This window comes from Arachis ipaensis, chromosome B07 (assembly GCF_000816755.2).
Source record: "Arachis ipaensis cultivar K30076 chromosome B07, Araip1.1, whole genome shotgun sequence".
Classification (NCBI taxonomy): domain Eukaryota; kingdom Viridiplantae; phylum Streptophyta; class Magnoliopsida; order Fabales; family Fabaceae; genus Arachis; species Arachis ipaensis.
The window spans coordinates 17,419,242-17,428,749 of NC_029791.2; the positions used below are offsets into that span (position 1 = coordinate 17,419,242).

The 9,508-nt window shown below is 31.9% G+C and overlaps 1 long non-coding RNA gene across 1 annotated transcript; it reads right to left on the minus strand.

Moving 5' to 3' along the window:
• Positions 1,238-5,132, minus strand: LOC110264886. Its single transcript, XR_002351203.1, has 3 exons — positions 4,749-5,132; positions 2,427-2,563; positions 1,238-1,848 (listed from the first exon to the last, which is right to left on the minus strand). It is a non-coding gene; the product is annotated as an uncharacterized LOC110264886 (long non-coding RNA).

Below are 9,508 nucleotides of genomic sequence, written 5' to 3' on the forward strand. Positions count from 1 at the left end.
ATTGGCTTCTATTTATCATGGATCTTTGGTTTACTAACATTAGTTGAATACAATATCAGAAAGTATTTAATTTTGAAATCAGTCTTGTTACATATACAAGTATTTTTGGCAAACAATTCCATACAAGTTAATTCTAACCCAACAAAACCTACCTACATAACGCGCATGTGAAATCATGTCATTCCTCTTCCAACGTTTGTATCCTGCGTTCCTCCTCCTCCTCCTCCTCCTTTGAGTTTTTCCTCCTTTTTCTTTGCGTTCCTTCTTTTTCTTCTTCGCGTATTTTATCCTCTTCATTGTTCTTTTTATTACTGCTGTTGTTCTTCTTATCAGTATAAATAAACCAAAAATTCTTAACAATACACATAAATATCTTAGTTTTACATCGAAATTTACTACAAATACATAAAAATATTTTTTTAGTGCTGCATTTTTTATTTTCTTCTTTTTTTCTTATTTCTTTCTTTCTTTCTTTTAGTTAAATGAATGTAGTAGGTTCATCCTATTCCAAGTAATTTTGCAGTATTATGTGTTTCTTCTTCTTTGTTTGATTTTTTTTGTTTTTATTCTTGTTAAGAGAGTAAAACAATAAGAAAATGATAAATAAAAAAGAAGATAATAATGATAATGATGAAAAGGAAGAAGAAGTAACAAAAGATGAAGATGAGAAAGAGAAAGAGTTTTGAATTATGCAGAACTTATCAGTACACATATACCGAAAATTCTTAACAATAGACATAAATATCTTAGTTTTACACTGAAATTAGCTACAAATACACAAAAATATTTTCTTTAATGCTGTATTTTTTTTCTTCTTTTTTTCCATATTTCTTTCTTTTAGTTGAATGAATGTATATTCATCCTCTTCTAAGTAATTTTGTAGTATTATGTGTTTTTTCTTTTCCTTTATTTGATTTTTTTGTTTTTATTCTTGTTAAGAGAGTAAAACAAGAAAAAACTTAAGAAGGTAAAATAAAAAAAAAAGATGAATAAGAAAAAAAAAAGATGATGATGATCATGATAATGATGAAAAAGAAAAAGAAGCAGCAGAAGATGAAGAGGAGGAAGAGAAAGAGTTTTGAATTATGCAAAACTTATCAGTGTAAATACACCGAAAATTTTTAACAATACACATAAATGTCTCAGTTTTACCCCGAAATTTGCTACAAATACACAAAAACACTACAAGAGACACGCCAAATAGCGGCGGTTTTATTATGGATTTGCTGCGGTTTAAAACCGCCGCGAAACAAAATTCCAGCGGTTCCACAAGCGTTGCCTATTAGGGGGTGGAGATTTGATTTTGCGGCGATTTTGAGAAACCGCTGGCACAACCGCAACAAATCAGATATTCGATTTTGCGGCGGTTGCAGAACCGCCGCTATTTTGCTCAGTGGATTTTAAAAAAATCTGCGGCGGTTTCAAAACCGCCGCAATTTTATACATGAGCTTAAAAAAAACCACATTTATAAACTCATACCAAAGTAGTAGTTCAAATGGGAAGAAGCACCAAATCATTCAACCCTTTATAGTAGTTATAATAAATAACTCAACACTTTATATTTACCACAAAGCCACAAAACCGCCTCTAATGTAAAGGACAAGTGAAAAACCACCGTTGAGGAAAAAACTTTTCTAGTGTAATCCTTTCTCAGGGTAAATACTACTCAATCTTAGAAAAAAAATATAATATATAAATCAAATTAAAACTTTACTGCCCTACTTACAATGAAACATGGTTCAATTGATCAAAAAGTACAAAAAATTTACTTGATATATAAATGACCAATCAGATCATCATGAGTCATGACTCGTCTCTTCACATAATTTATGGAACCACCGCCAAACCTGAAAAGAAATAAAAAATAACTTGCTGAACGAATACATGACACAAAGAACTTCTAAAAACACAAAAGGATGAAGATAAAATATATGAAAATAAAATTGAATCTAACCACGCAAGTACACCAACTTTGTGAGCAGTAACTATATAATTAAATCTAACCAAACAAGTACACTAAGTTAGTGAGGATTTTTCTAAATGAAAAAATGAAAGAAAATTGAAAGAAAATCCTTACCTATCTCCATGCCTTTTTGTTGGGCTAATTCAATAAACTCTTCAACTTTTCTTGATCTAGTGAGTAGCTTGTCTCAAGGTTCTGGAATTATCTATACAAATCTTAAGCCTCTGGATAAAGAGAAATATCTTTGGTCCTAAATATGACATGCAAGAATACCATAAACATTAATTAAGATACAGTACAGTATAAAATATTATGTCCCTTACAAACAGTTCAAAAAATGGCATAAAAACAAGTTAAGCATATATGTATAAATTTCCACTATCAATTTATAAATATACAATTAGACAGACATGTAAGTCTGTGTTGGCCAAGAATGAAAGAAAATTGAAAGACAATCCTTACCTATCTCCATGCTTTTTTGTTGGGCTAATTCAATAAACTCTTCAACTTTTCTTGATCTAGTGAGTAGCTTATCTCAAGGTTCTGGAATCATCTATACAAACCTTAAGCCTCTGGATACAAGAAAAATATCTTTGGTCCTAAATATGACATGCAAGAATACCATAAACATTAATTAAAATATAGTACAATATAAAATATTATGTCCCTTACAAACAAACAGTTCAAAAAATGGTATAAGAACAAGTTAAGCATATATGTATAAATTTCAACTATCACTTTATAAATATACAATTAGACAGACATGTAAGTCTGTGTTGGCCAAGATAGACAGATATATATAGCATATGGATTATAATTATCATGTAATGGTGGCAAAATTTTAAAGAACTAACATGTAACGGTGGTAACCTTTTGATAAACTTTACCACATAGTGATTTGCTTTGATAACAATAGATGAGGATAGTTTGCCTAAAATGGTTTGGCCATTTATGACCCACTAACACATTATTGACAAGAAGAATGCTTATGAAAATTAAAACCCAAAAAGCATGAATCAAAGTTAAGAATAATTATGCTAAAGTAAAGATGATACTCCAAAAATTGTCCACCAAACTTGGATCCACTTCAGATACTGTATGCATGCACCGATATTACAACTTTAATTTTTCAAATTATTGGCCAAAAATTGTCCTAATTGGTTTTCAATTGCTTAAAAATTAAAACGGACTAAATCATATTTAAACCATTCAAAACATTTAAAGCTTCTTGAGATAAAAATGTACTGTTTATTCGTAATATAAACAATATCATATTGTCCCAGTATTTCACCATTGCTCATAAGGCTTTGGGGGCAAAAGTCCTTAGAAGAATGCTTGCAGAAGATTTTTATCAATTAAGAGTGAAGGGTTTAGTAAATGAAGCTTGTAAAGAGGGTGTAGTACTCTAAACATTGATGCACTCACTTGCCATATCTGTATTGGGTCAAGTCTAAAACTAGCACAAAACAAAGATACACAAAAGTCTAAGAAGACAATAATTATGTTTTTCACTTGCTCTAACAACAAAAATGTGTCTATAACAGAATTTCACTTTTGGGTAGTTTTACTTTGACCCGTATTAATCCAATCTGATTTGATTTAGACTAATTCTCTCTAATTAGGATTATTTAGAAAGACAATTCAACTTCACAAGATTTTTTTTAATTATTAGAGTTAATTCTATCCGAGTAATTTCTTAATCTTTTTTCCCTTTATAGGAAATTAGAAAGGATAAGCAAACAGAGAAGAAAATTTTGGTCTCCAAAAAAGATGGGAGGGAAAAAAAATTAGACATACCAACACCCCACATACTATACCCAAAAAGGAAAGTTTTATTTTTTATTAATGAAAAATAAGAAAAAAGTTAAAATTGTTGCAGCACATACCTTCAATGTTCAGGTTTGAAAAGAGTCCAGCAGGTGAACTACCATGCCTAATAAGATTAGAAGCATTTCCACGACCAGTTTTCATTTGATTCGGCAAAGGTGGTCTTCCTGAACTTTGATAAAAACTCTGAGTTGGAGGATTATTACCACTCAAAGATCCATAATTATTGTTACTCATACTATTCATCTGCTGCTGTGGTTGCTGCACCAATGATTCATTATTCATTGAAGAAGGCAAAGGCTGAGGCTGAAGAGTATTATTGGTATTAATGGTATTAATGCACATTTCTTTTTCTTATAAGAAGAAAGATAATTCTAGATATCCAAGGGGTAATAAAGGAAACTAAAAATATCTTATATAGATAGATACTAACTTGAGAGTTACTTAGAAGTTAGAACTATGAACTGTGAAGTATGGTGCCTCAAAATCAGGAAGAGATCAAGCAAGGGAACATGGAGAAACAAAAAAAAAAAACAAAAAAGGAACAGGAAAATTTAATATAAAAATTAAAAAAAAACAAAAGAGGGGTGTGAAGGAATGGAAGTAATGAAAAGATAAGTTGTGTGGTTTGAATCACATAAGCATAAAAAAGTCATGGAAACTAACGGCAACCGGTTCCTATGTTCCTGTTCCTGAAAGTGAATCAATCCACTTAGTTTCACTAAGACAAGACCAATTTCAAAGTTGCAACAAAAGCAACATTTGAACATAAACTAATGAACATAGAAACAGTAAATGCTTTTTTTTTTTACCGAAGTATATAAGTATATAACATTTAAACCATTTAAAACGGACTAAATCACATTTAAACCATTCAAAACATTTAAAGCTTCTTGAGATAAAAATGTACTGTTTATTCATAATATAAACAATATATGTAAACATTGATGCACTCACTTGTCATATATGTATTAGGCCAAGAAAAATCATGTATTCCTCTTGAACTTTAATGAACATTTACTTCAACCAAATGAGCAAATCAGCACTTCCACTCTGTTTTTTCTTCTACAACTTGAGGTCCAACAGGCTGAAACCCCAGTTTGAGACCTGCAGAGCAGCTTCCTTTGCATTTCCTTGCCTAATTGATTCTTCCACATCCCTTTGCTAGAATTCCTCATAGATTGGATCTTCCATCAATGCTTTATCCTGCAAGAAACCTTTCGTGAGGGGATATGCTTAATCCAAGTTACTGGAATGCAAGTGAAAGACAAACATAACATGGACATCACATGGAAGTGTAGATCTCTTGATATGGATACTAAACACATTTGTGTTGACCATAAGACAGAAAAGAAGAAACAAATAAGGCTACAAAATTACATAGAAGAAGATGAACTTACATTCATTTAACTAAAAAAAAAAGAAATAAGAAAAAAAATACAGCATTAAAGAAAATATTTAAATATTTTCTTTAATGCTGTATTTTTTTTCTTATTTCTTTTTTTTTAGTTGAATGAATGTAAGTTCATCTTCTTCTATGTAATTTTGTAGCCTTATTTGTTTCTTCTTTTTTGTTTGATTTTTTTTTTTGTTTTTATTCTTGTTAAGAGAGTAAAATAATAAGAAGAAACTTTTGAGAACATTCTATGGCAAAAATTTTGAATATGGCAAAACTTCTACGATAACGATAACAATAGCGACGATAACGATAACGACGATATGTATAAGAAGAAGACGGCGATGATTATAACGATGATGATCATGATGATGAAGATGATGGAGGAAAAGGAGGAAAAGTAAGGAGAAGAAGAAAGTCCAATGAGAAAAGAAGGAGGAAGAGAGGAGGAGGAGGAGGAGGAGGTGGTGTTGGTGACGACGATAACGAAAGAGAAAAATAACAAAAAAAAAGAGAAAAAAAAGACGAAAGAGTGACGAAGAAGAAGGAGGAGGAGAAGAAAAACAGACAACAAGAACACGCAAATATAAATAACTTGTATGTAGATATTAATTGTTTTAAAATGGGTATAAAATTAGGGAAACACAATAAAAAAATAATAAAGGGTGATTTACAAAAAATATGTTAGATTCATATTGCAAGGGGCAATTTTTATGGCTCATCTTTATTAAGCAAATGGGTGTCATATATTTTGTTAATTAAATAAATCTTTAGTTTTTATTTATTATATTTTATATTACATGCCTACTACACATACAAGCTTTTTTGGCTTACAAGTCATACAAGTTGACCCAGCCCCAAAAAAAATCACGCGCACACACTCTTTAGAATGGAGTGTCAAATGCACGCGCCTCACACAATAGTTGCGTTTTTCAAAACACGCTCATTATGACACACTCTTCCTCTTCTTCCTCAAACAAAATGCAAACCGTCAAGTTTCAAGCCACATTCGAAACAAATTACGATTCTGAAAAAACGTTCCAACTCCTCGCGAAGAGTAGAAGAAATCAAAAACAAAAGATACAAATCTCCATAAAAAATCAGCAGAAAAAAGGAAGAAACATTATTCAAGGTAACGTACTATTTTACTGTTATTCAAGGTTTTTCACATTTCTGTTTCTGATTTCGAATTTGAAGCACTATATCGTCAGTATTTCTCGCTCTGTTTCTTCTAGGTTCTTCTAGGTTTTACCGTTCTTCTTGTTTTAGATCTCATATTACTGTTCTGATAAAACTGTTCTTCGTTTACGCTATCTTACATACTTCTAATGAATGCTTTAACGTGTGTTTTGGTACATATTTTGTGCATGTTTACATATTTTTTAAGTAGGTTTGTGCATGTTTACATGAAAGACTCTTCCTCTTCTAACTGATTTTTGGGTGTATATGACGGATTTTTGGGTGTATATGACCGATTGTTGGGTGTATATCTCGGACTTGGCATGCAACTGTTGCTTCTAGTGGCATTTTGAACTTAAATATATTTCTGAACTCATAATGTCATATAATCCAAAAAATGTAGAGGTGTATGGTACTAATATATATATATATATTAGGAGTTTTGAAGTCTAACTGGTACTGTTCTAATTGTGCTTGACCTTGTAGTGTCATTTTATGCATGTTTGAGTGAATTGAATATGATTTTGAACTGATTTAATTAAATGATTATGGGACTGGGTTGGGTGTATGTGGATGATATTTGGGTGTATCTGATTGATATATGGGTGTATTTTTTATATATTGATAGCATCTCTTTTTTATTGCAGTAAAAATAGCAAGCAAAAACCAAGGTGGAAAAAATGTAAGCACAAATATATGTCTTAGATAAAATCAATTTTTCATAATACAAATATATCTTATTCTAATGACTCTAATTTTGCTTTGTTTACATCAAACCAAAGACTTGAAGTGTGCAACCCATTTGTTGAGTGAAAAATTTGGAAATATGAGCGAGGAAAAGAAAGCAATTATTCGGGATTTAAGTTTTGGTGGACTGATGCACATCCCGCCACTAAGGGTGCATCACAAATTATTAAAGGAGTTGGCTAACTCCTTTAAATTGGGGAAAAACACACTCGAAACTGGCTACGGTTCGTTCAGAGTTAAACCCAGTACAATAGGGGCTGCGCTTGGCCTCAACGCATCAGGTAACTCATTACAGAAAACCTCTATACTTCTATTCTTCGTAATATCTCATTCTGCTATCATATAATCAAGAAACAAACATATGTGTATATAAGTCATATTGGGGTGTATATGAGTGATGTTTGGGTGTATTTCAAGTGATTTTCAGTGTAAGTTATTTTCTTTTTTGTAGGAGATCTATTTCCTCAGAAAGTCAGTTATAAGGAACTTTCTGAAGATAAACAGATTTTTAGAAGATTTCAAGGAAGACTCTAAAAAATCTGACGGATGAGATGATGAGTATTGGTGTTGGAAATGAACAGGATCGCCTCATGTTCAAGAGGATTTTCATCCTCTATATACAGATGGCGTTCCTGTTGCCAACCACAATAAACAAAATCTCCCCTGTGCACCTAGCACCAATTTTTAAGATGGACAAAATAAAAGAGGGAAACTGGAGAGCCCATGTTCTGGATTTCATCATCAAGGGTATAACTGATTACAATCTGAAAAAGAAAAAGTCAATCGATGGCTGCTTGTTTGCCCTAATGATAGTCTACTTCCATCTGTCAAAAAACAAAGACAAGAAAGGAGAAGAAAGACCTGCGCAACCCTGGATTGCCAACTGGAATAGAGAGCAGTTGGTTGAAAGGATGAGAGCAGAAATGGATGAACATATGGTAAGTGAAAAGAATACCTTGGGTGTATTTTATTTACGTGAATGCTGTTAACTAACATTTCTACTATTTCAGGGAATTGTAAAGATGGCCGAAACAAAAGATAAATTGAAACAAATGAAGAAAAAAGAAAAGAAAGAAAAAAAGGAAGGCAAGTTCATCATCATCTGAGAGTGAAACATCTGAAGTTGAAGTCTATTCTTCCTCTGAGTTTGAGACTGAAGAAGACTCAGAGGAATAAAAGAGGAAACAACCCACTCGAACAGCCAAAAAGTAAGTAACATACTTGGGTGTATTTTGTCACTTTTAGGGTATTTTTTAATAATGATTGTTTGCCTTCCAGAATGGAATCCAAAAAAAGAAAGAAGAATCAGGAGGATTCCAATTCAGAAACTGAATCGAATGATGAGTAATGTTCTGAAATTATCATCGCTTTCTTTTCCGTTTATTCTCAAAATTTCATGTATTAACAGAGAGTTTCTTATTAACTTTCAGAAGCGAAGAATCATCACCAGTTAAAAAACAAAAAACAAAGAAAAAAATTCAGACTAGAGCCAAAAAGTAAGCACTGCTTTGGATAGTATTTTCTGATCAATTTTATTTTGTCTTTCTGATTCATACTTTTTTTCCCTAGGATGCAATCTAAAAAGAGCAAGCTCATTGTTGAGGATTCATCTCCTGAACAAACTCAATCCTATCATGGCTAGGATACTTTGTAAAGCTATATTACCATTTATCATCAAAATTATATTTGTTAACATGTAGTTTTATGCATGTACTGTCAGATCTGAAATTAGAACTGAAGAATTAGAAGAATTCTTAAGGGAATCTAGAAAGAAGAAAAATAATGAAAAATCTGTTGCACAAGGGTTTGTTATGTTTGAGGTGTATATTACTGATTTTAAGGTGTTTTCGTTGCTAAAAATTATTTCTGGTTTCCCATGGAGAAGGGAGCTGACCTGCGATCGACAGAAGGTCACTATGACTCATCCGAGACGTAAGAACCTTTATTTGATAAAATCTTGTTATCCTGATTTAACCGTATGGTATTTTTACTGAATGGTATCTATTCTATGTTTAGAATACCGGAGGTAAACTTAGGAAGCGATGATTCTTTGTCTCAAGGACACACGGATCAAAGCAACATAAACAAACCGACGGAGAGCATGTAATTTCTCTTTCTAATACCGGTTGCTTTTATCTTTTATTACCTTCTGCTTCTAATTCTGTATATATTTTTTTAGAAAAAAAAAGTCCTTTAATGTTTTATTCAAGAAAAAAAAGGCAGGAAAAAAAAAGCAAAAACTGCAACTACGTAAGTTCTCAAAAAATAAAGCCTGTGTTTCTTTTGAATGCTTCGGGTGTATTTTTGACTTTCTTTGGGTGTATTTCAGGTTGAACCTAGTAGAAGAATCTGCCAATGACCCAACTGAAGAGAACATGATGGTTGTACGGGTAGA